Source organism: Zalophus californianus, chromosome 2 (genome assembly GCF_009762305.2).
Source record: "Zalophus californianus isolate mZalCal1 chromosome 2, mZalCal1.pri.v2, whole genome shotgun sequence".
In the NCBI taxonomy this organism is placed as follows: Eukaryota; Metazoa; Chordata; class Mammalia; order Carnivora; family Otariidae; genus Zalophus; species Zalophus californianus.
The window spans coordinates 141,539,151-141,562,242 of NC_045596.1; the positions used below are offsets into that span (position 1 = coordinate 141,539,151).

Genomic DNA, 23,092 nt, shown 5'->3' on the forward strand with positions numbered 1-23,092 from the left:
AGAACTAAGACCATTCTTATCAAAAGCACTTTGCTATTTAGTCTAGGTAATTCTCAGCTAGGAAAATAAAGATATTAAAACAGCAACTTAGGAAATTTCTTAAGCCAATTTATTTGAAATAATGTCACTTATCTGACAACATCCTTTTATAAGGTGAAACAACTTGTTAACTCATCAGTTTTCATTTGAAGACTTTTCCCCAGTCTTAGGTTTTTACTTTGAGTGATAGAGGGTTTTGAACGGCAGAATGACATGAACTAATTTTAAAAATGGTAACACTGGCTGGGGCGCCTGGGTGGCTCTGTTGATTAAGCATCTGACTCTTGGTTTCAGCTCAGGTCATGATCTCAGGGCCATGGGATCGAGCCTTTGCCAGGCTCTGTGCTGGGCAGGGAGCCTGTTTAAATTCTCTCTCTCCCTGCCAGAGACCTCTCTCCCCCAAACCACCGCCCCCCAAAAAAAGAGAGAGAAAGAAAGATCCCTGGTCCCTTCTACTATGTGAGGACACAGTGAAAAAATTCCAAGTATGAACCAGAAAGAGAGCTCAGATTCTGACCCTGATCATGTGTATCTAACCTCCAGAATTATGAAAAATTCACAATTATCTAATCTTTCAGCAATGTCTTCAGTTGGCTGAATCTAGCTAGAATCAGTTGAAATAAAGCCCTGAGAGTCATGGTGGAAGATGTCATGTCTGATGTAGAATAGAGCAAATGAAAGTCTATTAGATGGCAAACTCCCTATTGTTTCTGTACACCTGCTCTAACCCCTAACTCCTTTCATCATTTGACCTAAGGTGTACAACACAAAGAACTGCATTCCTCTTGCTTTCAAATGGAAATATATTTGGCTAAACTAAGATGAGGCTCTTGGATTGCAGAGAGGAGGGAGGAAAATTTTACCTTGGCACAGAAGGCTTTAAAAGAGGTGTATAGGTGTGTTTAATGCATGCCCTGATTTTTAAAACTATCTGTGGCTCTTCCACTTGTCCCCTGGTTAATCCTATGAACTGAACAAGGTTAATCTTATAAGGCCCCTTCCACTTCAGGTCTGTGCTCTTATGTTCACCCTCCAGCCTCATGTTCTCTAGAGGAAAGGGAAGAAGAGTATTCTTTTCCCTTTATAGACATATCTTAAGCCCACATGCAGGAATAAGAAGGTACAAAGTGGTGGGAAAGTCTCCCTGTGAGTATGAACGAATATACTCCAGCTTCCACAAGAAGGGAGAAATGCCTTAGTATCATCTCTTTCTCACGGAATAAAGCTGTCAAAAGTGTTAGGCTGAGTAGAAGCAGCCAGTATTATTCTATGACTTTCATCACTGAGGAAAGGGGCCCAGTAACACCCAGAGACAGAAAGAACTAACACAACCTTGAGTCAAGGGCATTTTGACAGTACCTACTTTTAAGAGCTTGGGTCCCTAAGTCAAGCTATGTGAATTTGAATTTATGTTCTAGTACTTTTCTGCAAGTTACTTAAAGTACCCAAGCTTCAGGTTTCTTATCTTTTTCCCCCCAACTCTTTAGCTTTATTTCTAATTGAAAGTTTTCAAAAAGCCACAAAAATGTCATCTTTGAGAGCATTCTGCTCCAACAAGAAATCCTCTGAATACTTTTCTCCAACCAAACAATTACTCACCCATTAGAGTAGGATGACAATTGAGTACGGTGGCTGGTGAGAGATAATTCAGCACTTAATTCCTAGCATGAAAGAATGGTAAATGCAGGCAAGCTTGCTGTGTTTGAAATCATCTCCACTGACTTGCTGCCCCCTCACTTCCAGTCCAGCAGTCACCAACTTTGCCACTATCATCACCACCATCATTTTCTTCTTACTGTACTCTCCTTCTTATGCAACCTGTAACAGCAGAAGCCCTGGAGCCATCAACTGGTGAAAACACCCTGGGACACCTTGCTGGATCAGTTGGTAGAGCCTGTGACTCTTGATCTTCAAGTCAAGCCCCACCTTGGGCATAAAGCTTACAGATCAATCACACTAGTTGATTATAAAAGGATGTAACTCAGGCAGAAACAGTTAGGTGGAAGAGTTACATAGGGTAAGGTATGGAGAAAAGGCATGCAGCTTCCCTGCCCTCTCCAGACCACCGCTCTTCCTGCATCTCCACCTGTTCACCAACCTGGCAGCTCTGGTTCCTTATCTTAAAATTGGAATAATGATAGGGAAGAGAGCATAGGGTTGATGTGAGGATCAAATCAGATTACTAAATAAGATAATAAACATACCGCATTCTCCTGCTCTATTATCACTATTACTTTTATGCCAGTATGTAAGAATGTGTGTGTGTGCACGTGTGTGTAAGAATGTGTGTGTGTGTGCGTGTGTGTGTGTGTGTGTGTGCTGACCAAGATGCTCTTAACATTGTCCTTGACTAAACTTTATATAGGCTCCTTTACTTTAGGCCCTGATCTCCTTTATCTTAGAGCATTTAACCTAAAAAAATTTTAAGTTCTTTCTCTGTCCCTTTGAGATGTAAATTTTCTGAAGTCTCTAGCCGGTTTTACAATCCACGATTGTCTTTTTCAATGACCTAAGAGCCATCCCTTTGAAATGAAACCATCAAGGCAGATAGTGCTCCCAGGATCTGTGGTTGGTAAGAGCCTAACTTTTGCGGGCTCCTTGCTTCAAGTTGGAAAACTGCCTCCTGTCATGAAGATAAGAGTCAGTTTATTTTTTCTTTGGATAAGGACATTTAGAGAACACAGAGGACTTAAAGATTCTTCCTACTCCCTTTAAAAACTCTCCTGCCCTTTGTTTTGGCAAAGTTAAGCTCAGATAGTCTGGCTGTTCGTGCTTATTGCAGTCGCCTTGACGGAAGTCTCCCTTGCCTGTTTAACTTTGTCTGGTGACTGGTTTGACAGTGCTATGAGTTGAACAAGAATTTTTATACATGTGTTTTTCTAAATCTTATAGTCTATAAGGTTTAGCATGTCAGATATTTGCATATAGACGATTCTGCACTAATGCATAGCTACAGATATTGAAGAGTATTACAGTTGTCATCTTTTTTCCTATTTAACATCACAACATAGTCTGAAACTTGCACCTTGGTGTATTTTTTATGCTCTAAATACTTTAGTAATTTTTCTCCAAGCAAATGAGCCAACTTATGAAACACCGATTTAAAAGTAAATGTTTTTCAAGTTTCTTTTCCCTAAATGAATCCATAGGCCTTTATCTCCACACTAACGTGTTCAAACTTCATCCTTTATACTCTGCTCAGAGGATTTCATTATAAAATTATGTACCAACTTAAAGAACTATACTGGGTTTTTTTATATTTAGGTTTCATATGATTTCTTTGCTTTCAAAGGTAATTGTTTGATTTAAAAGGTTATCTACCAAACTTCTGAATACCTCTAATTTGCCAACTATGGAGAATAAGTAGTATAAGTGTTAATTTTTTTTGATAGATGGATCTGTAATCATTAATCAGCTTAAATGTTACTAAGTCGAAAGCAAAGTTTCATCAAATATCATGAATATAAGTAATTTCCTTAGAGAATACTACCCTATTAAACAGTTATAATGTAATTTGATAACTAAAGTATGAAGGATATTTTGTTTTATAGAGAAATTTGCCAGGAAAAAAAAGGCCTAACATATAATCTTAACTGTTTTGCCTTTACTTTTAAAACTAGATGGACCTCTAGAGCCAATTTTCCAAAATATTGGGGAGAGAATATTTTACCGCCCTTCTAGATTAAACCTGTGTCTGTATTTTGCTTTCACTTTCATTTTTCAAGAGTTTATCTTAAGCACTACCAGCATCCCTCTATTACTTCCCCATGTCTTCACATCACCTAAACCAGGAAGAATTGGATGCCATTGTTTTTAGCACTTAACAAAATTGCCTCTGAGTCTTCTCTTCTCTTGCCTGACTATTATAGTCTATTTTAACAAAGAAAAAGAAGATATATGAAATGGGAGGGTAACCATTGTCTTATTATAAGACTAACGTTAATATACACAGAAATATTCTTTTCTTGGTAAGGACCAAAATTGCCTCATCATATTCAAGACAACATAATAAACACCATTTAATTTTTTCTTGAATATATTGTAATTTCAGAGAGCAAGTAAATTCAAATATTCTATGGAGTATAATAGTAATGGTATTATTTTAGTTCAGAAGCATTTCAAAAATGGATTATTGTTTTTTCTCTAGCTTTCTATTATTATGAAAAACATTTATTCTAATGATATTTAGAGAATTTTGGGGATATGTTTTTGAAACTGTGCTTTTGCTTTCCTTTTTCACAAATTGTATTTCACAGTCATTTTTTAATATTAAAAGTATCTATTATGTTCTTCAAGAATATTTTTGGTTAAACACATTATTAAAAGTTTATGGATGTTTACCTAAAAATGTACTTGATAATAATTAAGGACTACCTATATAATTAACATTATCAGTTACAAAGCAATAAAAATGATAAAAGAAGAAAGAAAATTTACATCAAATTCAAATAAACCTAACCATTGAGTACTTTCTAACACCCATCAAGATATGTGATATTACTGGAAGAAAATGGATTCTGTATTTTATATAGAACTATGGGCAAATTATTATTCAGTGACTATTATACAGATTAACTTAGCCTAATACTAGGTTTGCTGGTTTAAATATTCCTTGGCAATATAATATTTTAAATAACAAGTGCCTGATATTAAGAACTTTATAGCCACAAATTTTTAATGTTATTATTTAGCAAAAACAAAACAAAAAACATGCAACAAATGAAAAATAGTTATATTTTTGTGAAAAATCCTTGCTGTTGAAGTTTAATCAGAAAAACCAGAAAATTTAAAGCCTCAGAAGGAACTCCAACTCTAAGTCATACAAGTTTTAAAATTATTTTTGTTACTAAGTTTGCAGTGCTTATGTATTTCCATAAAATGCCTTAATGCTTAATGACCAAATGAGATGCCTTAAGAAAAAACAAGACAGAATTGATATAGAAGGTGGGTTGTTGGCTATAAACAAGAATATGTAAGGGATGGGGAAATAAACAGAGAAAGAGAAAGCTGACACAGAAGCAGAGAAAGGCTAAATGCTAGTGAGGGACTGTGGTCTACAGGAAGAAATCATTATTCATGTGCACTCTTGAGATGCCTTTATAAACCAAAATGAGATACTACCTCATACCTGTTAGAATGCCTATCATCAAGAAGATATGACAAGTGCTGGCAAAGATATGGAGAAAAGGGAACCCTTGTACACTGTTGGTAGGAATGTAAATAGGTTCAGCCACTACAGAAAACAATAAGGAGGTTCCTCCAAAAAGTAAAAATAGATCTACCATATGATCCAGCAGTTCCACTTGGATGTAGCCAAAGGAAATGGAAACAGGATATCAAAAATACATCTGTACCATTATTCACAATAGCCAAGATACAGAAACAATCAAAGTGTCTTCCAAAAAATGCATAAAAATATGTAATATACATATGCATATATATATTATATATGTAATATAAATACACATCTGCACACACATATACAATGGAATATTGGAGTATTATTCACCCACAATAAAGAAGGGCATCCTGCCATTTGTGATAACATGGATAGACCTTGAGGATATAATGCTAAGTGAGACAAGTCAGACAGAGAGACACAAATACTATAATGATATCACTTATATGTGAAATCTTAAAAAAAAAAAACAAGTTAGTAAAAACAAAAAGTAAAATGGTAGTTACCAAAGGATGGGGGTGAGAGGTTAGGACAGTTTTTTTTTTTTTTTTTTAAGGATACAAACTTAAAATGAATAGTAAATAAGCTCCAGAGAACTAAGGTGCAGTATCATTAATATAGATTACAATACTGTATTAGCATCCTCAAACATGATAGAGTAGGCAGTTAGCTAGATATGAGCCTGGAATGGGACTGTTCCATTGTTGAAAAAGACAGAAACCACCAACCACCTCCAGAATGCAAGCAGCTGGAGAAGTCCCCACCCCAAGGAATACGCTAGTACTCTTCCCTATAACCACTGTCCTAAAGTAACCTCTAACTTCATTATAATACATTTACTTTGCGGTTTTGTCCCCCTTTGGGAGGATGGCTGCCATGACAGCTCCAACACCGTCCACATAGGGCTAACATCTCCCCCTCCCAACCGGTAGGAAGAGTTCCTCAGAAGATTGGAGGCAGCCTCGGTCGGAGACCCATAATGCTTGCAATTATAAACAACCATACAACCCTGACCCCCGGTGCAGGTGCCACCGCTGCCCGCTCTACTCTGAGAGTATACTTTCGCTTTGTCCGCTATTAAATTCCTGCTTGCTTCAGAGTTTGGCTCCTAATTCTTTCTCAGTGGAACTCAAGAACCCGGGCCAGGGAACAGGACTATCTGCTAACAAACATGCGTAGAGCGCACATCTTAATTACTTTAACCTCCAAAGAGAAATGATAATTATGTGACACCATAGAGGTGCTAATTATCACTGCAATGGCAATATTACAATATATAAATGTATCAAACACAATGTTGTTAAACCTTAAATTTATACAATGTTGTATGTCAAATATATTTCAACTATTTATTTTTAAATTTAAAAAAATAGAGAAAAATCATTTAGACTCGAGGCTTTTTTTTATGCTAACTTCATCAGGATGAGAGACTGCCATAAAAAGGATGTTCACAATGATGGTGCAGCTAAAAAGAAAATCACTGGCCTAAATTGGGGTCACTTAGGCCAAGTTATTGATTTGGGGCTTAATACATAACCTACTTGCACTTCACAGCTCTGCCAGAAACCTAGTCTTAACTGGTCAGTCAGGAATTTTCTGATAAGCACCAATGAGGTAATCTGTCACACCGGCCCTCTCCATCCCCCTAAGCAAGACAAAGTAATCTGCATAAAACTTCCTGCCCTTCTCCCTAAGGGAAGCTAACCTTCCTGAAACAATTCTGTCTTTCCTTTTGCTAATAACTTCTTGTCCCACCCTTCTCTCTATAAAAACCTTCCATTTTGTGCAACTCCTTGGAGTTTACAAGATAGGATTCTGTCCCAATTCATGAATCATTTAATAAAGCCAATTAGATCTTCAAATTTATTTGGTTGCATTTTTTTTTTCCACAGTACCAAAATTAAAACTAATCACCTATACCTACTGTCCACCGTTAAACCAAGCTAACTACTTTATCATTTTATTTGTTTCTATCCCCTGTGGACTTGTTATTTATTTTCAGTCCTTAACAGCATATATACATGATTTTATTTTCCATTTGGACTAAGCCTAAGTAAGTGCCTCAGTCCTAGAACTGGATGTATCTTTTCACTTTAACCCGCACTAATTCCTAAAGGACTAAAGTATTTGCTGAAGCTGCAGAATTCATAATACCATACATCTTTTTTAAAGTTAGTTTACTGAGTAAACATGGAGGTACACAATTTTTTCTTTCTTTTTTTTTTTAAAGATTTTATTTATTTATTTAACAGAGGTAGAGAGAGAGAGCGTAAGTAGGCAGAGCGGCAGACAGAGGGAGAGGGAGAAGCAGACTTTCCGCCGAACAGGGAGCCCAATGCGGGGCTCAATCCCAGAACCCTGGGATCGTGACCTGAGCCGAAGGCAGTTGTTTAACCATCTGAGCTACCCAGGCGCCCCTATTTTTTTCTTTCTTAAGAGACTCCTTTATTCATTTATGTTTCTAAGAACTCAAAATAATTTTCTATGTTTATGACAGATGGTTTAGGGACACCAATCATATTTCTGCAGTATCAAGCCACAGAATTTAAGTCCCAGGTCAACAACCCACAGAGTGAACTATAAGGTGGCTCTTCAACCTCCTAAGGTTGTTGTCAGAATGACTGCACATTATACTGGAAAAACTGGTTTATAAGTTGAAAATATGTTACACAAGGACCAGATATTATTTATTTTCCCCCATTCCTTGCCTTTCTTCCAGTGCAGCTATTTTTCCTATAAATCAATAAAGCACCACATTTATTTCTCAGTCTAAAGAGCACCTTCAGGGATACTGTTAGTGCATGTTTTTTAAACACCAGAAAAAGGATTAAGTCACACAGAAGAAAGAGTGTGCCTCAAGAACTGAAGTTATCCATGTTAAGAACAGTATTTCGAAGGGCATCATAGAGCAATGGTACATCAGAGACTCTAGGCCTGCTTTTTGCCTGCAGGGTAGAAGCAATTTTTGCATGTCATTACCTTCATTTAGCTCTGCTCTGCTCTCTTTGTCCTGTCCTCTCACAGTGTCCTTATGCTGGTTTTATCCCGAGAAAACTGCTGAAATTGTTAAATATACAGATTGTTGCATTCCCCTTCTGGAGATTCTGGTGGAGTGGGTTCAGGATAGGGACCAGGAATCCTTATTATTGATCTCCCCCAGATGACTCCAATGCAGCCAATAGATGAGCCGGGAAACAGAGTCCCATTATAGTCACCGTAGAGTCTGGTCTTAGTAGAGTCATAAAAATAGACCTAAATTTTATTTACAACTCAATTTATGGATTTAGGTCAGTTATGAGACCTAGTTCTCTTCATGCAATTCCTATACTACTTTATGAAATTTGCTGAAGTACTTTGTCTCCCTAAGGGAACTGACATGAATAGCATCATTACAACTGCTTCCCCCCTCCAAATTTTATCTCTTCAAAACCCTTATTATCTCAGATCCGTCGTGTGTAAAGCTCTTATTTACTAAAAGTTTCCTTTGTGTTATAGTGAATGAAAGTTGAATTTTGAGAAAGTATTTTCTTTTCAAGAAATAATTTTTTTCAACATATATTTTATGTTTTGCTAGAGTTTCCTCAGCTACACCATGGACAATGTGCTCAGTGTTTTCTATATTCTGTTGTGTTCATGTGGAATTGGCTTTCATTCAGTGTTAGAAGATATATACAAATGACCTCATCAATGATTTGGGAGAAAAGGTCCAGGAATATATCTTTTATTTAATCCTTTAGTGTTTTGCACAGAACTTATACGTTTTACATAACACCAACTCAGGGAGGAATAAGCCCATTGTAACATTTCCAATATTAGATTTTGCAGTCCTTCTCAGGGGCAGTCATTATTGCCAGGCTCATCTTACAATGGAGAAACCTGGCTCAAAAGTGATTTTCAGGAAAAGCTCACACAAAATCCTAACCCACCACTTCTCTTAACGATTTTGCCTACAGTGAGTATCCCTGTTTGGGGATGCAGGTGTTGGAGCTAATAGACCCGTGCCTCTTTTTCTTCCTTTTCTTTCTTTACTTTTCTTTTCCATGAGACCAGGAAACTCATTTGCAAATACATGTATCCACATTCTCCCATCTAGAAAGGGAAATGATGATATAAATGGGATATTCTTAACTGAGTTAGGGAAGATTAGGTCTTTAAGGGTCTAATTTTTCTTAAATATCCTTCCAGGGTCACACACACCATCTCCATCTTTTCCTCAGCTTTATTCTTCAGTGGTACCCAAAACGACTACTACAAATACATGGGCTATGTGGTATTTAGGACACAAATATGTGTAAGAAGGGACTTTTGTGTATTTAGTAAGTTGTTGCCTTTGCTTACACAAGAATTAATTAAAGGTGTACCACTAATAGCTAATTGGGTAACTAGGTCATAACTTAGGAATAGAAAAAACCTAACTTGTTTAAAATATAGTCAAGACATTATTCATAAAAGAATGGATAAGAAATACGTAATTTGAAATAGGTTGAGTCACAGCTTAAAATCAATTAAGAACAGTTAAATACTTATAGACTATACACTGATTCTCTGGACTGTCAATTAAAAACCCAACAAATCAACTGAAAACTGGATCTTACATTTTCCTGAATAAAAACAAACAGTTCTAAGATTCAAATATTTCCATTTAAATAACTACAAACAAAAGCAGTACCCACAATCACTCAATCCCAAACATTTAATAATGTATAGAGTAGAGCTGCCTATCTGGACTAAATTAATCTCTACTGTATGTTATGACCTTTCCTATCACTTTTTTATTATGTGATTGTCCTTAGTGAGATTTTTCTGATGTGCCTATACCTTTCAAATCACAGAGGGGGTAAAAAAAAGAAGAAGAAGAACCTAAAGGAAAAGGTCACAGCCCTGCACGGTGTGCAGCTCCAATTTCAAGGGAATATGAAATTCGGATACTGAGTAGCTCTGGATCGCTTCCATGAAGCTGTCAGGAGAAAGCAGTAGACTTTAATGATCACAAGCCTCTATGTTCAATTGAGTGTAACTAGATGAAGCAAGAATTCAAACTGAGTCTCAGTGGCAAATTGTCTGCTGATTGAGATGTAGCTCAGTGAGAGGAAAATGCTCCCAAAGGACTGTGATTCTATTGAGAAAGCAGGAGCAAAACCTGATTTCAGGCTTGGGAGTGCACTTCAATTTAGGTGCAGTGTAGGATTCTAATCCAGGAAATAAGTAAAGAATGGGTTGAAATTTTTAAAGTGCTTTCCTTTTTTTGTTTATTAGATATTCCAAATATTGCTGAGGAACTATTTTTTATTTCACAAAACCTCAACAAAAAGTAATTTTCAGTTCAGTAAATCATGACATCTTTATCAACTTCTTATCCTCTACTTAAACCTAGATTTCCAAATAGTATATATTACTTAAATCAAAATAGATCAATTTGTATTGAAATAAAAGCAGGCCAAAAAGCATAATAGTATCCAACTTATTTTTTGTGCATATTATCATTTATATGTAATAAAGCTACATTTTATCACACAACCTAAGGACTGGGCTATAAAAGGCTATGAAGAAAATTTTAGCAGAAAGGTATAGAGGTCAGGTGACCCAACCCATCCATTTCACAGATGAACAAACTGAGAACCTATAGTACACTCTAACTGGCACATTAACATATCCAACATACTTCTCTCTTTTCCTCTTTTTAATAAGAACTTTCACGTTTTAATAATGAATAATTTTGTGATTATATGATAAAATTTCTTTCTTTCTTTTAGTGTGAAAGCTCAGTGAAAATTTCTCTGATTTCTCAAATCATATTTCTCTGCTTCTTAATATTCACTGTATAGAGAGCATGGCTATATCATGGGTCCTAAATTTATATTTGTTCTGTTAAGGTACTAGAAAAAACAAATATAAAATCTCATAATTCCAATTTCAAGTTATCACTAGGAATCTTGCTAGAGCACCTAGATTCAGTATTCACCAAATCCTGCTAAAGGATTGGAATACATCATATAAAAATTATTACCAGCTTTCCAAACTTGAAGTTACAAAAGCAGAGCAGTGGGTTATAATGAATTCAAAATGTACACAAAAAGGAAATACAAATTTCCTCTTCAACTGTATAAGTTCCTTGTGATTATACTTCTTTGTAGACAAAGTTGCCATTTTTTTAATTACACATAAGCACAATGATTTGCATATAGAAGGCACTCAATAGCAAATTTAGTATTCTAAATTTAGATAAGTAATAGATATTATGATTTAAACAATTTTAACTTTACTTTTATTATCTCCTTGTCAAGGTCAATGTCATTATCTTTACCGACATATAAATTAAAAACAAACTTTTAAAGAACAAATAATCCAATCAAGAAATGGGCAGAAGACATGAACAGACATTTTTCCAAAGAAGACATCCAAATGGCCAACAGACACATGAAAAAGTGCTCAACATCGCTCAGTATCAGGGAAATCCAAATCTAAACCTCAATGAGATACCACCTCACACCAGTCAGAAAGGCTAAAATTAACAAGTCAGGAAACGACAGATGTTTTCGGGGTTGCGGAGAAAGGGGAACCCTCCTACACTGTTGGTGGGAATGCAAGCTGGTGCAACCACTCTGGAAAACAGTATGGAGTTTCCTCAAACAGTTGAAAATAGAGCTACCATACGATCCAGCAATTGCACTACTGGGTATTTACCACAAAGACACAAATGTAGGGATCCGAAGGGGTACGTGCACCCCAATGTTTATAGCAGCAATGTCCACAATAGCCAAACTGTGGAAAGAGCCAAGATGTCCATCGACAGATGAATGAATAAAGAAGAGGTGGTATATATACACAATGGAATATTATGCAGCCATCAAAAGGAATGAGATCTTGCCATTTGCAACAACGTGGATGGAACTGGAGGGTGTTATGCTGAGTGAAATAAGTCAATCAGAGAAAGACATGTAATATATGACCTCACTGATATGAGGAATTCTTAATCTCAGGAAACAAACCGAGGGTTGCTGGAGTGGTGGGGGGTGGGAGGGATGGGGTAGCTGGGTGATAGACATTGGGGAGGGTATGTGCTATGGTAAGAGCTGTGAATTGTGCAAGAGTGTTGAATCACAGATCTGTACCTCTGAAACAAATAATGCAACATATGTTAAGAAAAAAAAAAGAAGAAGAAGATAGCAGGAGGGGAAGAATGAAGGGGAGTAAATCAGAGGGGGAGATGAACCATGAAAGACGATGGACTCTGAAAAACAAACGGAGGGTTCTAGAAGGGAGGGGGAGGTGGGAGGATGGGTTAGCCTGGTGATGGGTGTTAAAGAGGGCACGCTCTGCATGGAGCACTGGGTGTTATATGCAAACAATGAATCATGGAACACTACATCAAAAACTAATGATGTAATGTATGGTGATTAACATAACAATAAAAAATTTAAAGAAAAAAAACTTTTATATCTGTGAAAAAATCTACATATATTTGTGGATAACTATATAAAGTCAGCATAAGTGTTGAATCACTATATTGTACACCTGAAACTAATATTGTACTCTGTTAATTTAAAAAAATGTGTATATATATGTATGTGTATATATATGTCAAAAAATCAGCATGTAGGAATATATGTATAAAATAAAAAATAAGTAGCTTAAAAGAGCATACAGATAAAGACATAGATGAAAAATCAGTAGATGTGAAGTACATACAATTTTTGGTGTTCAATGCAGATGTAGGACATATAAAAAAAAGTCTTTAAGCCTACAACTGATCCCTCTTGACAATATTTACGTATTAATTTCTAGTGTTATTCTAAAAGTGATCACAGTGCTAATTTAGGAGAGAAATAAAATTTTTTTTAAAGATTTATTTACTTCCGAGAGCGAGAATGAGAGAGAGAGAGTACATGAGAGGGGGGAGGGTCAGAGGGAGAAGCAGGCTCCTCGCCGAGTAGGGAGCCCGATGCGGGACTCGATACTGGGACTCCAGGATCATGACCTGAGCTGAAGGCAGTCGCTTAACCAACTGAGCCACCCAGGTGCCTGAGAAATAAATTTTAAAATATCTGGTGTTCTTTTTACATGGAATGTATTTTGCAATTATAAAAATATATTGCTAAGAAGGTACTTCTACTCAAGACTTAGTAGGGGATGAAATTCATAGGTGACAAAAATTGGTTAAAAAAATTCCCCAAGAGTACCTTTCCTGCATCACTGCCTAAGCCTTTTTAATGAAAAACTAAAATTTAAATTAGAAAGTTTAATAGATGCAAATCAAGAAAATTAAAATTAAAAATGCAGGTTAGAAGAACATTGATACATAAGTGCCAAAATAGCAAGGTGATTAAAAAGTTTCTTGGTATTCCACTATGGGTAAAGAGTTGTTCAATTATTCACAAATACCCATATGGCAATGTACATTTTAATAAGATTTAAATACCTAATGGCTGTGTTTGGATATATCATGGTACAATACCTAGTTAAAATTTCTTTTAACCCAATAAAACTCCAAATTGTATTGTCTGTGATAGTCAATGTATTTGAAAAACGGAATGATTAAGCACTCATTCTCAGATTGTAAATATACCAAAAAAACCCCCACAAAAACACAAAATTGCACAATTAACATTTATTATTTAAAATTATTCATTTTTCCATTCCTTGTCTCCAATTCAGGTGATTATATTAGCATTTTTTTAAATTCCAGAATTAAGATCCCAAAATTTACTTCTACATTAGTTTAAATCTTAATTTGGAGTTTTAAGAGAGTCATAAAATTTTATCACATAGATCGAGAAAAATCAATATGTGAAGCAGAAGCACCAAGAGTAACATATTGTTACATAACTACCAAATTTGTTTCGGTTCCTAATGATGTGAAAAACTTCCAGAAATTTCATTAGTGACTTTTCATTCCCAGTTATAATTCAGCTATTGCATGAACATCCTAAGTCTAATCTTCACATAATAAAAGTCACTATGTGAGGTAGATCCCTGCTTTGAGTATAAAATTATTATTTTTAACATGGAAATCTAATATTTATAATTAATAGTCAATCATTAAGCAGATAAATAAGTATTTCATAAGGAAAATTCGGTGTTTTCCAAAAGATGAAATTATAACTGACTTATTTTATATTAAAATATTTATATTGAAGAGTGTTTATGTATGATAACTTTGGGGCCAGAATGATAGTTTTATCATAAGTATAGCACTAGCTCAAAAAAAAATAATTCAAAAAACCTTATAAATGGTTTGCCTGGGAATGGAAGACATTAGGAATTAGGGCTGGGACTAGAATGCAGAATCAGTCTTAAGTATGACCTGATAAAGTACAAATTCCCAGTATCTTTCAATATTTTATTGTGTCTGCCATCCCCTGGTTTCCTTCTAAGGTTGTTGTTGTTGTTTGTACTTTTTTGTCTTTAATACTTTTGAGACATACATAAAATGCACAAATTTTAAGTGTACACATCTATACATTTTTACATGTGAATACACCCATGTATTTATCATCAAGATCAAGATGTATACTATATCCAGAAGTTTCCTTCATTCCCCTTCACCTTGAACCCTCAACTTTTTCTCATTCTGAGGTGACTACAATTTTGACTTCTATTACTCATTTTGTTAGTTTTGCCTGTTTTTGAATATTTTTATAAATATGAACTTATAAAGAATACTATTTTGTCTGACTTTTTTTGTTCAACATTATGTCTATGAAATTTAGCCATGTTATTGTGTGTACCTTTTTTTTTTTTACATGTAAAAATTGCATATATGTCAAGGTTTTCTCTTCTTTTTGGGAGATATTATTTGTCACATCATCTCATGGATTCAACACCTCTGGAGATGACATATTTGAACACTGCAGATTAAAATATTAACAGAAGGATACTGGCTACAGTTTGTGACTTGATTCTAAGTCAAGGGCCAAGAGTGTCAGGTCTCAACCTGGAGAAGAGATTTTATCCCCAGTATGAAGAACTCTCAAAACAAGACATATGGCATTAGCCAAATTACCTAATATCACAGTTTCTTCATTTTTTCCCAAATCTGCCAAAATTAAAAATTAGAAGAATCTGTAGGAATATAACAATAATAGTCTTTTAAAATGGCACATGTACTACTTCAAGAGGCTAATGTCATATTTTGGGTTGCTCTGTTTTGAATTACCATCTGTCCAATCTCACTATCTCCAGTGAGTAGTTCTGTGGACTAACTGATACTATATATGATCCCAGTCAATCTAGGAACCATAGCATTTAAGATTCTCCGCACTTTCCATGAATCTTGTAAAGCCTGATATGAAGATCTTGACTATCAAAAGAAAGCTATCCAATATTTCCTTTGAACGGTTAAGGTTTTAGATAGTGAGTAGAGACTCAGTTTTTTTCTCTTTCCAGAATCAATCTCTTTTACCACTTCCTACATGGTGAGAGTCTGTTCATTCATGTAGCCCATTTAGCAGTGTTTCTTATGACACCAGCTGTGCCTCCTGCACAGTTCTGTCCTGCTCTGTGCTCCACTCAAAACAGGTAGCCTTTCATACCACTAAGTCACAGAGGACCAGAGAATGTTCCTACATGTGGAATGTGCTGAATTTAGAACAATAGCCAAACTATGGAAAGAGCCTAGATGTCCATCAACAGATGAATGGATAAAGAATAGTGGTATATATATATATATATATATATATATATATATATATATATATATATATATATATATAATGGAATATTATGCAGCCATCAAAAAAACGAAATCTTGCCATTTGCAATGACGTGGATGGAACTAGAGGGTATAATGCTAAGCGAAATAAGTCAGTCAGAGAAAGACATGTATCATATGACCTCACTGATATGAGGAATTCTTAATCTCAGGAAACAAACTGAGTGTTGCTGGAGTGGTGGGGGGTGGGAGGGATGGGGTGGCTGGGTGATAGACATTGGGGAGGGTATGTGCTATGGTGAGTGCTGTGAATTGTGTAAGACTGATGAATCACAGACCTGTACCTCTGAAACAAATAATACATTATATGTTAAAAAAAAAAAAGAAGATAGTAGGAAGGGAAAAATGAAGGAGGGGGGAATCGGAAAGGTAGACGAACCATGAGAGACTATGGACTCTGAGAAACAAACTGAGGGTTTTGGAGGGCAGGGGGGGTCAGGGGATGGGTTAGGCTGGTGATGGATATTAAAGAGGGCACATATTGAATGCAGCACTGGGTGTTATACACAAACAATGAATCATGGAACACACATCAAAAACTAATGATGTAATAAATGGTGACTAACATAACATAATAAAATTAAATTAAATTAAAAAAAAAGAACCCAAAGAGATTCTACATGTAATGTTCATCCTTTTCATGCTAGGAGATTCAAAGTATAATAATTACCTTTAACTTTAGAGGGCATATCTAATATTGCCCTGGGCACTAGACTCCTGGACTCCTAAAATTTATGCTTATGTCTCGAACTATAGAGTTTATATTTCACCTCTGGAGCACATGTGTCTTACTACTGCTTCAAGTTGCTGGCTACCTCTTGTTCATCTGGACTGTCAGTATAATGTCATTAATGTAATGGATTAGTGTAATACTTTGCAGGATGTCTAGATAGCCCATATTTTCTTAGACTCTATTATATTAGAAGGTGGGAGAGTTAATATAGCCTGGGACAATAACTGTAGATGTTTATCTATTTATTTTTTTCCTTTCCATGTGAATTTGAAGTATTTCTTATCCTCTTTGCTAATTGGGATAAAAAATAATTTATCCACCAAATCATTGGCTCATATCACCTACCTGTGTTATACAAGACTGCTACAGGAAGAAAATACTGCAACTGGTATCACAGGTGCAATTGGGGCTAGTATTTGCTTGAGCTCATAGTAATCAAAAGTCATGCTGGTGAACGTTTTTACAACTGTCACTTTGTATTGGGGTCTATCTATGCTTCACCTGTATCATTGATAGAGTCTTCATTGCAGCCAAGCAATGAATAATCCAGTTCTAAAACCCCATGTTAACCATGTTATTGCTGGTGGGTTGTCTAGAAGCAAGTGCTGAGACAGATTTCAGTGCATGATGATAAAGATCAGTACCTGTGGAAAGAAGGGGAAATAAAAGGAAGCTAAAAGTATGATATAGACCCGAAAAAACTTCGGTCAACCTGGTAGAGAGATCTAGAACAATTATTGTCACACAGATTGCTCCATAATAGGTAGAAGGGGCTGTGCCTAGCTCAGACAGAAGATATGGACTTTTCTGAGAAGGGTGTAACTTTGGACAAAGTGGTTCTTTATTGAGGAAATCTCCAAAGGAGGTATCTACTGAATGTACTTCTTACTACCAGGCAACAAGTCCTTCCTTGAAGAGAGCTCTGGGTGGTACATCTCTGTGCCTAACACAGATGATAATGTCTGTTCTATGATACCCTCCCAACATCATCCTCATGGATTCCTAGCTCACCTGATGAGTGTTCAAATCAATTTCCAAAAACAAAAAAATCCCACCAAGCTTAACTGAATACGTTTGTTCAACTCCACTGTTACAAGGAGTTAAGCTCCATGTTAAGTTCATGGAACTATTTGTTAAAAGAATGCCTAGTAACCAGCCAAGACAGGGCCCTTTGTGGGCAAAATAATTTTTTCTAATGTGATGTTGCTTGGGAGGGCCTAAATGTTAAGGTCCATGTCTTCAGTGTAATTTCTGGAAAAACTTCACTCTGACCTCCCTGAATTGAGAGGTCTGTTTGGAGGGAAATTTGACAAAGTCTTCATCTGAGGGAATGGATGAGAATGTGTCCATTTCACTGGTGGTACCAAGAAACTGATTTCTTTGTATTAAGGGCACTTCATGTATTTCTAATAAAATGACTTTCCAGAAAGTGAAATTTGTTATGTTCTGGCTTTTAAATGGTGAAATATAAATAAATTTCATAATTTATCTGAAATATATATATATATATATATATATATACAGTATGTATTACAGTACAAAAAAATAAATATCTTTACCCATGTCCATGGACCACATCCTCATCAACTTTTACATTTTCATTTACTCTCAGGAAATACATGATTTTTGGGCATTAAAACATCCAGTCCTGTGTAAAGTAAAAACCAAAAAAATAGAAACAAAAACAAAAAACCCTACACTCTCAGTTTCAAATATCCTTCTTCCATAACTTGGTCTTCCTTCCCCCTGGGAAGCCTGTAGGTATCAAGGCACATGATCCCTTTCTTCTCTATATCTCCTGTAGTAATCTGGGATGGCTGAGCTGCCATTTGTTGTAGGAAATGCCACTTCTAATTGACATTTACAACCTATACCTTGGTTTCTTATCTAAATATACATGTCAACATTGTTCTGCTGATATCAACCTGCCCCTGGGAACAAGGATCTCTTGTGTGGGGTTCTTTTCAAAATAGCTCATAGTTGATCCTATTTTGCAGGGTCTATGTCTGGCCCCCTAAATCCTTAAGCATCCTTTCTTGATCTTTAGTCTCAAAACAGATGCCAAGCTAGACATTTCAAAAGTGAGTCAGATATCATTCCCTGAACTATTCCATCTCCAATGCACACATGCCAAAGTCCACAAATAGTTATCTTGAACTTTCCTTCACATAACTTAAAGTTATATAGGTTTATCTTCAAAAGCACAATAGGCAGACAATTCCTCTGAAATAAATCCATGCTCTGCAGTCTCTACAACTTTCAAACAAATCTCATTTGTGTTCTGAGTTGGACAATAAACTAAGTGTCACAAACCAGTTTCAAAATATTTTATCCAGTATGATTTAGGGGATGTAGCTCTCATTTTGCCTTTCCACAGGAATCCACTGGGATATCTGCCCAAACTTTTAACAGAAAAATTCTCATTTAATGTATTTGCATATACAAACTACCTTTTCCCAGCCATGAGATTCAACATAATCCTTATATTGTTCTTTACAGAAGAGGAAAAGTCAAGTCAAAAGAAGAGAATGGCCTAGGATTTTACAAAGGGAAAATGTCAAAAGAATTAAATTCCAAAATAGATTACATATAAATACTTTGATGGTTCTATGTCTCTTGTACCAAATATCTAAATGTAGCATGCCTAATATATACCACATAATTTGTTCTATCTAACTCCACACTACCCTTGAAAATGTGGTCCAATAAATACCTCCGTTTATCGGATGAGGAAACTAAGGATTGATTTGTTAAAGTTTCATTGCAAGAAAATGGTGGCTCATGTTTCAAATTCAAATCTCTCAGAGTCCAGAGACCAAGCTTTTCCAAGGACATTTTTCTAGTTAGTATTTATTTATGATTGGCAATAAAGAGAGAAGTTAAAGACCCTGCTTAATCTGCTTACATTCACTTATAGATCTGGGTTATGAGAGTCAATTTTTAGTTTTAATGTAACTCCTGTCATGCTAGTAACAAATTTTCACCCAGGCATTGGTTTATCTTTAAACAATGTAATGTGTTTGCACTGAAAAAAAATATTATCCAAGATTGAAGTGGATAAATTTAAGAAGACTCTTTGGGTGATAAGACAAATCTCAATATTAAAGACTCCACAATGCAGGTATTAAATGATAATTTGTATATATTCTAATTGGTGGAACTTTATATTTGCATATATATGACATGTATCAATGTATATTATGGAATAGATATAGACATTACGTGTATATATGCACGTTTACATAGAAGGAGAGTAGAGGGAGAGAGAAAGAAGACACACATATATATAAAAAAGATTCAGGGGCGCCTGGGTAGCTCATTCAGTTGAGTGACTGACTCTTGATTTTGGCTCACGTCACGATCTCATGGGTTGTGAGATCAAGCCCCATGTGGGGCTCCATGGTTAGCAAGGAGTCTGCTTGGGATTCTCTGCCTCTCCCTCTCCCCCTGCTCCTCCCCACATTCGTGCATACTCTCCCTCTCTAAAGTAAATAAGAATAAAATCTTTTAAAAAAAAAAGTGCATTTGCACAAGGAAGCAGAACACAAAACTGACGATAGGCAACATGACTTAAATTAGTAAAATGAACAGGAAAAGGTGTTTCTTTAGACCACCTCTAAGCAGCTAGTGATTCTAGCCACAATAAATATGTTTTAGGGACCTACTATATAATGGGTGAATAAAATAGAACCGTTCTCTGTCTTAATGGAAGTTCTACTTCATTGGATTCAACAGCTAAACAAGTTATGATAAATATGTTGGTTTGGGTACATGGTGGCTGCCTCCTCAATACTTACCACTTAACTCATGTCAGTAATTAAAGATAATTAGCAAACACTGTGTTTCAAATAATTGTAATTACACTTGCCTAAAACAATTGTAAATACACTTGCCAGAATATTTAACAATTTACTTTGTATTGCTTCTTCTATGAAAAGCCAATCTTGGGTTAGAAAGGATATTCCCTCAGTAGGCAAATAATTCCTTAAGATGAATCCACAAAATGAACATTTAGTGACTAAGGCTATGAAATTGATCAACTAACACAACTTAAACACTTGTAGAAGCCAAATTGTCTTAGAGATTTAGACTAGTGAATGTTTTGCCTGTCAAGAACTCTTGGACTGCATATCATAGTTATGAAACTTAAATATCTGTTTATCATTTGGATGAGGTCACACCACTCAGATCTTTGGAATATCTTAGTCAAACTTTGGTTTGAAATTGAGCATGAGGAGAAGCTGAATGAGAAAAAGTTATAGTATTTCAGCCTGGACCTAATAAGAACCTAAATATTTTATGTTATGATCCTAAACAAGCTCAAAATGACCAAGAAGCCAGGTCACTGCTGCTGCTGCAGCTGCTACCAGTTGAAGAACCCCATATTGGCAGCACTGATTGACAAGGCAAGTCCATTGCAGCAGGGCACCAGCCGGAATGGGCACACAGAGGACTTGGCTTGCCTAGTGACAGGCTGGAGAAGTTTTGATATATAATATATAGGGGCATTATGCCCATGGGGACACTGACCAATGGAAGACGGGTTTTAGCAGGGAGCTTTAGGATAAATTCTTCTCCCTTCCTTATTTAGAAAGGGCTCTTTTAAGAAATGGTACTCCACTTGGTCTCCATAAAGATATACAGGGAATCATTTACGGGGTCTCCCGGCGGCCCAGAGTTGGAGATTGTTGAAAACTTTAAATTTGATTCCTGAAAGGACTCAATGGCTTACAGACGAGATGAAATGTGGTCTGAAGGAAGATATGACTATGAAAGACTTCCAAGAGAACGAGTACCTCCTCGAAATCACCCCAATGATGGCTACCATAGAGTAGTTAATATTGTGCCAAAGAAACCATCACTGCTAGACAGACCTGGTGAAGGAAGCTACAATAGATATTACAGTCATGTTGATTACCAAGAATATGACGAGAGCCGCAGTTTTTCTCATGATCGAAGAAGTGGTCCACCTCATAGAGGAGATGAATCTGGCTATAAGGTGGACAAGAGATGATCATTCTGCAAGTCGACAGACTGAGTACAGAGACATGAGAGATGGCTTTAGAAGAAAAAGTTTCTATTCTTACCATTACACGAGAGACCAGTCTCCTTATAAAAGAGATATTCCTTTTTTCAGATAATCACCTGTAGGTCGAAAGGATTCTCCACACAGCAAGTCTGGCTCCAGTGTCAGTAGTAAAAGCTACTCTCCAGAAAGAAGCAAAACGTACTCTTTCCATCAGTCTCAACATATAAAGTCCATCCGTGCTGATGCCTTCCACAAACGGTAGAATGAAGGAAATCCAGAAAGAGGTAAAGAGGGACCTGTTCAGTCTTTGAAAACATCAAGAGACACTTCACCCTCAAGTTCTTCAGCAGTTCCTCCATCAAAGGTGTTAGACAAACCCAGTAGTCTAACTAAAAAGGAACCTGCTGAGGCTGCAAGCAAGTGGGCTGCTGAAAAGCTAGAGAAGGCAGATGAGTGTAACTTACCTGAAATTGAGTATGAGGCAGTATCCACAGCACCGTTGTTTATTGAGCCGTGACAGGAACCTGAGTCAAATGCAACAGATGGCATAGAATTATTTGAAGACAGTCAACTAAGCAGTCGCTCTAAAGCAATAGCACCAAAAACAAAAGAGATTGAACAGGTTTACTGACAAGACTGTGAAACTTTTGGGATGGTTGTGAAAATGCTGATTGAAAAAGATCCTTCATCAGAAAAGTCTGTACAGTTCCCATTGAGACAGAATTGACATGAAATAGATGAGCGGTGTGTTGAAGAACTCAAGCATTTCATTTCAGAGTATGACACCTCTAGTCAAGATTTTGGAGAGACTTTTTAGAAAATTACTTGCTCAGGCAACAAAAATGTTTCTAGGGTTTTGTTTTTTTGTTTTTTTTTTTTTCCTGGATTGTGTAAATCCTTAATATATGGAATTTTTGTGATGAAGAGAAATACTTTGATAGTTGACATTTCCAATGTCAAGTAAACATCTAAAATAGTCTAAGATATTTTAATTAGAATTTTTAAAATCTACATGTAGAGCCTCGTAATACATACTTCTCTTTTTCCCCCCTAAAATGATGGGTCAGTTAATTTTTCAAGCTTTGAAAAAGCAGTCCTGGAGAACAGCTCATGTTCTATTCTATTCTACAGTATGTGATCATTTGTTTTGGTCATACTAGTGTAATTTATTAGGTTAGAGATCATTCCACTTAAAACATTTATAGTCTTTTTGCATTTCATAGTCAGTGATACCATGTGAAAATGTTAGAATTCTGAGTTGTGATTTTATTGACTTGTTGCTTGCTTATTTTAGGCTTTGTAACTTTTAATATGTTCAAGTATACTATCCAAATAAACTGAATACTTAAGCGTCTACAGAAAAACAAACAAACAAACAAAAAAGATATACAGGGAATCAGC

At 36.0% G+C, this 23,092-nt stretch overlaps 1 pseudogene; it reads left to right on the forward strand.

Moving 5' to 3' along the window:
* Nucleotides 1–21,341: 21,341 nt before the first annotated feature.
* On the forward strand, nucleotides 21,342–22,508 carry LOC113925158 (annotated as a pseudogene).
* Nucleotides 22,509–23,092: the final 584 nt, after the last annotated feature.